At 37.5% G+C, this 7391-nt stretch overlaps 1 pseudogene; it reads right to left on the reverse strand.

The window, feature by feature from the left end:
- Positions 1-1066: 1066 nt before the first annotated feature.
- LOC120147900 lies at positions 1067-6436 on the reverse strand (annotated as a pseudogene).
- Between the last annotated feature and the right edge of the window lie 955 nt (positions 6437-7391).

The raw sequence follows: 7391 nt of genomic DNA on the forward strand, positions 1-7391 counted from the left end.
CAACAAACCCTCGATATTCGGGTCTCAAACCATGGACAATTATTCTTTTTATCCTGGCTTCCCCAATAGCAGTTGTCGGATCTAATTCTGAAATTTCACGGCATATCGACTTCACCTTGTGAAAGTATTGGGCAACCGCCATGTCGCTTTGCGCCATTGATAGAAGTTCATTCTCGAGAAGTTGCAATTTTGTATCGTTCCTCTTCGAAAAGAGTGTAACAAAAGTGTCCCATGCTTCCTTTGGTGTTTTAGCATCCCGGATGTGCTCCAACATTTCTTCTTCAATTGTGGTCTTTAAAGCAAACATTGCTTTGCCTGCTTTAATTTTCCACTTTCGCAAGATTCCATTGGCATCTTCTGTCGCCGGTTGTGTAACTTCACCACCACCGACAACCTCCCAAAGGTCTTGACCTTGTAAGTATGACTCCATACATGTTGCCCACGTGTTGTAGTTTTTGTTGTTGAGCTTCTTGATTCCTCCAACTACTTGAAGATCACCCATCTTAACGGCAAGGCTTTGACTACACCGAACAAGCTTGAGTAACAAACGTGCAGAGTACTAAATTACTCTAAACACAAAGAAGCTCCACAAGGTTTGTAATAACCTCGACAATAACTCAAGAAATATTTTCTGATGTGGAAGATCAGTTAAAAACTGCAGCCACAGAGCATACTCAGAATTTCAAGAGATCTTAAAAAACGTGGCTCGGATACCAATTGTTGAATCAAAATAGAGTAAAAACTCTAATTGATCAAAAAAAAAAACTCTCTTTAGAATAATCTCACAAAATTGCAAAAGGGAAGAACTCTTAAGAAAGCTTTCAAATGCTTATAATTAAGCTTTGATTGTTGGATGATAAAACTCAAATACAAGTAGGGTATTTATAGGTTACAAGAAACAATCTAAACCACTCATTAAAATAAACACTAAATAATCTAAACCATTGAAATTAAAACATGAGAAAAATACTTAATTTTCACCTAACTAAATTGATGTAAGCAATGACATCAAAACTAAATTGATGTAAGCAATGACATCAAATTAATTTAGGTGTGAACATATAGGCTAATATTGAATTTTCAACAATAGAGTTGAGAATAGCTTGGATGTGCTTTGATCATCAGCTTTGATCTTAATCTGAGCTTTAGCCGATGAAGTGTTGATTATGCATTCGACGAGATAATTTGATGACGACTCAATTTTTTGTGCAAAAAAGAAAAACTTGAAGCTCGGGGATTGACCGCCTGATTCGATGCAGTGGATCAAATGACTCTGCATGTGCCGAATAAGAGCTTGAGGAGCCGTCAGTGCAGCAACACCTTGAGGGTTTACCGAGTATTCCTGCACCGATTAAATGACATGATGAGTTATGAGAAAGGTGCAACTATTCCCATATACAAGTAAAGCTTCTTTTATGGATCAGTCATGGTTATGTAAAAGTATGGAACTTCCATTAATAGTCTAACAAATGGGAGAAATTAATAAACAAACCTGTGATAAAGCAACTGGCAATTGGCGCCACTTCTGCTGAAATGTGCTTGGATCCAGAGCAGCTTTTGCATTAAGCTTCAATTGAGGAGGAGGAGCAGGTGATGCAGCTGCCGGTAAACCGAGACCAAGTAGATCATCATTTCCCAAGCTCGCTGCTTGTGAAGAATGGCCTGTTGCAGTCGGATTTGATATTGCGGATTCTGTCTGCGTTCGCGAGGGAACTACAGATGCTGGTGAATTATCATAGGGTGTGGCATATGCAGAACCATTATTATTCGAACCTCTAGCTTCTTCTTTCTCTGAAGTGGTTAAAAGCAAATCTTTATCATTTTCCTCAACTCTCTGAGCAGAAAAAACATTTTCTGATGCTTCTCCACCGAGAGATAGATTTCCAAATTCATCTGAAAACTCAAATGGACCCGGTGTTCCTTATCTGTAAACATGTAAGATGGCTGCATATATTACAAATATCAGTTAATACCGACTCTATTACTGAGTACAACAATTCAAGCGCCTATTTTCCTAGTGGATATAGTATACTAAACCGGTTAATAGCTGAATGTAAACTGTGTAAAATTAATATACTGAATTTAAGCACAATGGCGTCATAACAGCAAAGAAACAAACTATGTAGCAAGGCTGAGGTATATTCTTTTGAAGCTATGATGTTTGAATACCATTCGTCTAGCAAGCACTTTGAGCAAAACCTAAAAATTGGAAATAGTAATAGATGCCATATTCAACAACCAGATCCACACCTTTATATTTCCAAAAGAAGTGGGGAACCTAAGGCTTTTAACTCGTTAACTTTAATCGAGACTGAACCTAAAAATTTTGTAACTAAGCTAAGGAATATGCCACGTCTTTGCCTTACATTTTCTTCCTATTTTAATACACATATTGGATGCTTTAACAACCCATCACGAGATTTCAGATCAGCTTTAAATACGGAAAATGTGTAGTATAACATGACGTTGAAAGAAGCTAGTAGTTACCTTCTGGTATACAACAGATAAACTGTTAAATTCATCAAATATCCAATCCTTAATTTCACTGCTTTGAGTATCGGCAAAAACAGAAACAGCTTGCTTTGGTGGGTTCACCACCCGTTTTGCTACAGATACATTATACGGTAACATTCTATAGTAGAACAAGGCTCTGTCATGAACATCCTGCAGTCACACTGAAGATTTAATCGACTGTGTCCAGAAAACAAACTGTATTTTTGATGTAAAGGAGGGGTTGGGGGGGGAGATTTATAAAAACCCATACCTGGTGGAAAGCAGCAACACCTGCAGCCAATGCAGCTCCAAGTGCCTTTTGGGTCTCAGCTGGTCTTTTGAAAAAACACTTCATCACTGCAGTGAGAAGATGTAAACGAACCTGACCGATCGCATAATCCAGCAACCGAGTAAATGAAATAATTCATAACACAGATCTTTCAATCAGGCGACATTCTACTATTAATGGATAACTCAAAAAATATTCGACAACAAGAAGATGACAGCACTGCCCTTGGTCGTGAACTTAATGAAAGCGGAAACAGGTAGGATGGAGAACAAAGAAGAGGGGTTATGAGGTTATGCAGGGGCACGAATGTATGTTACATAAACACACAGAAAAAGTTATGAGATCAAGCACACAAAATTATTAACATTTTCTATGCAACGATACTATTAGCCATTAGGAAAACAAATTAGCACATTTACTGCACCTCATATCCACTAGAAAGACATTGGAAAAACAATTACAGGAGTAACAGGGATTGGAAATGAGAGAAGAGAGACAGCCGAACAATGGATTAAATGGCTGAACAACCTCTTCTTTTTCAGAAGAGACCAATTCCAGAAAATGGCTCAAAAGAAATTGGGCTTTAAATGGAATCATAGGACAAATACATGAAGATTAATTACCTCAGCAGAATTCTCCTCCTCCAGTTTTCAACTAAACTCTCCAAAACATAAGGGGCACGTTGCATATCCTGAGAATATTCCCCCAACATCCATATAAGAGCTGCCTTCGCTTTTGGTTCCTGCACATTTTTGCTGCTTATGTTTCCAACAACCTCAATGCAATCCTGGCTCCACTGAGGATATTTTCTAAGAAGATCTTTCACAAGAACCTGCATTATTTAAAACACACACAATCTCAATTTAGGTCTGTTGGCAATAGGGAACTATCATACTTTTTATTTTGTCACTGAAAAGACCTTTTAGAAGGAAGGGGATAGGATAAGCTACACATATATTTAATATCCCAAACATCTAGTATAACATAAATATTTATTTACCAGGACTTCAGCAGTCACATAGACTTTCTCCATTTCAAGAAATTGAAGAAGCCTATCAACAATTGCATTTACATCATACTGCTGCAGTGCTATTTTGCCAACAGCCCTGATTGACTCTCTGGCAATGTGAATATCAACATTTGCAATATATTCACATAATTCCGTCACTGAAAATTGAGTCAACATGGCACATATCAGAATACTCGAGGGAACATTAAGAGTTTATTGATGTCATCTTTTTCCAGAGTCCCTTAAAAACAAGTATGAGGCTGTTTACTTACCAATCTCATAAGCATTGCTAGGGATGGCAACTCAACCCGAACCCGATGGGTTCCGACCCGATCGGGTCGGATTTTTTTAAAAAAATTTCGGGCTCGGGTTTTTTTTAATGCACTGTTCGGGTCGGGTTTAGGGTGAAAAAAATCCGACCCGAAAAATATATATAATTTTACCTATATATTTAGGGATAATTACAATATTACCCCTCTATATATAATTTTTTTCAATTAAATTACTGTTTTTATTGAATAAAAATATATTTTTTTAATTATTTCGGGTCGGGTCGGATTTCTAAGTCATATATTCGGGTCGGGTCACGGGTGGAGGACCTTTCTTCTCGGGTTGGGTCGGGTGACCCAAAAACCCGACCCATTGCCATCCCTAAGCATTGCTCTCATTTACAACTGCAGTCAACATTTCAAGCTTCAATCTTTTGACATAAGATGGTTCATTATACTGACAGTAAAAATGTTTGTAGTCTGATGAAAATATATAAGGTGCCCGCATCACCAAGAGATGCAGATGACTTAATACGGCATAAGACTGTTCAGAGCTTCCTGAACCAACAAGGGTCAACATTGGTGCTTTGATACGTTCATACACCTTCACAAAGAAAGGATTTTGTTAGCAAGTTCCTAAATCCATAAACAAAACCAAACGATTTAAGAGATATGTAATCTAACTAATTCAATCATGGTTTACCGTCAAAACGGTCTATAATGATTCAAGGTCAAAGATACCAGCGCTGAGATTTCCTTTCAAAAATGATGAGAAGAAATAACTTAATTGACTAAATACAAACTTGACACGGTATTAAAGACAACACTGACGAAGTTATTGATGACTAATCAAGAAGCACAAACCACAAGATCAAAATTAACTGAAAACGCCTCCACTACTGTAAATATGCGAGGAGAATATTTGTGCTACGTAGAAATTAACAACTTTCCACATTGGATTAAGAGTCAGATGAAAGAACCTGTTGATGAACATCAGTCATGGATAGGGTTAACAGTAAAAACACTTTGACAGTGGCTAAAACAACAGCCCCGTTTGCATGCTGAAGTCTATCCTCAAGGAGATTCATAATGTCAAAAACCTCACTGCTGTCTGAAGGCATATATTTAGTTACCAACTCAAGCACAAGGCACTGAGCCCATTCACTAAATTCTTTAATCCTAGACATAGAAAAGTGCAAAAACATTAATTTAAAGTAACATCATAGTACTCACTCTTATTTATAAAGCACAAATAATAATTGAACTTCAGATAAAAGATACCATAATCACCAAAACATGGTTGACAATTGAGTTTTCCCTTTGATTCTTCAATATTTATCATGCAACATACCGGTTCAATAGGTAATATATAATCGGCTTGCTAATCAAAGCTTCCCTTTCCCTCAATGCCTCTTCGGACGTGCTGGCTTCTGCACTCCAAATCTCTTGAAAGGCAGACAAACAATTTGCAACTACCTAATTAAACAAATAACTCATTAAGCTCCAAGTCAATTCTATACAATCAATTCAAGCTTTTTAACTAAAACTCACTTGAGTATCAGAGTCATTGAGCATCAATTGCTTCAATATCGAAGGAAAATCAGCATCGATACAAGTGGAAGCTGAGAAATGGTAAAGCTTCAAAACCCCAATAACCGCCACCATCCTCACATAAGCATTACTATCTTTCAATCCGGATCCCAACGGCCCTAACAAATACTCTACCAGATTTGTAACACGTAACGAGCTCAAGCTCCGAAAGGCTAGCCCTCGGATTATTGGATCTTCATCTTTGCAATCCCTCTGGAGGAAGTTGATCGTCAAGAGAGCGAGATCCGGGTTAACTTTGGCGTAATTACCAACGTAGAGATAACACATTTTCTTTAAAACGATGTCGGAAGTGGCCGAGCACATCGCCATCTCGCCGAACAGAGACGACACGTTGATTCCAATCGTCATGTAGGAGATCACCTTCTTGAAGAGATCTCGCTTAGAATCGTTAACTCCCTGTGCCCGGCTGACGGCGAGTGCCCGGCTGCCGGCGAGTTCCCGGAGCTCGAGTTTCAAATCGGACACTTCACTTTTACTGTTAATAATAATAATAATAATGAACATTTTTCATTAGAGTTTCAGATTTAGAATTAAATCATACGTAAAAAATTACTGTTAGATTTGAAAATTTGGCTGGACAGGGGATTAGAGGATATGATAGAGTTACCCGGAAGATTGAGACGGTGACGGTGACCGTTGGGACTGAACCGGCGGAGGCATAGCTGGCGGTTGGGTGAATCCGGTGTCAGTTTAAGCAAAGAACGACCCGTAGAGCATACAGATCGTCCGTGGAGGAAGGCAACTACACTGGTTCAAACACAAGGTACAGAAATATAGAATTAACGTTTGATTGCACGTTTGAAACGTGTCTGATTGTTCATTTTATATGGTGAACTAATGAAATGGTCACTTTCATTTATACGTTTTCATTTTTCTCCTTTAATAAAAAAATTATCATATAATCATTCCTACGTTTGTCTAAAATAAAATAAAATAAGTCAATAACGCATGAACCATACGATTTAGGTGGTTAATGTTGCGGAATACGACTATTAGATAGATCAAAATCGTAACTGATAATTTGAGAAAATAAAGATGAAGATAAAGAAGTCACAAATTTTTACGTAGAAAACCTCTAAATAATATAGGGTAAAAATCACGAGCAAATATAGAAAAATTTTACTATGAGAAAATAGAAATTACAACTTCTCTCGATCTAACAAGGAGAAAACAATAACAATTCTCTCTTGATAAAAAAAGAAAACAACTATCAAGAAAACTCTCTAAATTCTCTAGTATTGGGAGAAAACTAGAATGATTTGGGATGATTTTGAAGCTAAATGGGTTAGGGTATTTATAGTTGAAGCTTAAGGACTAATCTTGTAAATACTCTAAAGTACAGGGACTAAATTTGGTAATTTCCACTTACCCAATTTCAACAAAAATTAGCTGCCTACCATTCGATGCTTCAACAAAATCAGCTGCCTGCCATTCGGTGCTTCAACAAAATCAACTCCCTACCCATCGAATGGACTTTGACTTTCAACAATCTCCCACTTGAAGATTTGATAAACCATTCTTTCTACCTTCTTGTTGCTTATGTTTCTAACATGCCACAAGAGGATCGGCACCGAGTAAATGTATTAGCATTTACCGCCTTTGTCATGAAATATGTTATGTTGTCTTTGGTATGGATTTTCTGCATATCTATCGTCCATTCTTTCACCTTTTCACGAATGAAATGGTATTGAACTCGTATGTGTTTCGTCCTTGAATGAAA

This window comes from Hibiscus syriacus, unplaced genomic scaffold (assembly GCF_006381635.1).
Source record: "Hibiscus syriacus cultivar Baekdansim isolate YM2019G1 unplaced genomic scaffold, ASM638163v2 tig00110945_pilon, whole genome shotgun sequence".
In the NCBI taxonomy this organism is placed as follows: domain Eukaryota; kingdom Viridiplantae; phylum Streptophyta; class Magnoliopsida; order Malvales; family Malvaceae; genus Hibiscus; species Hibiscus syriacus.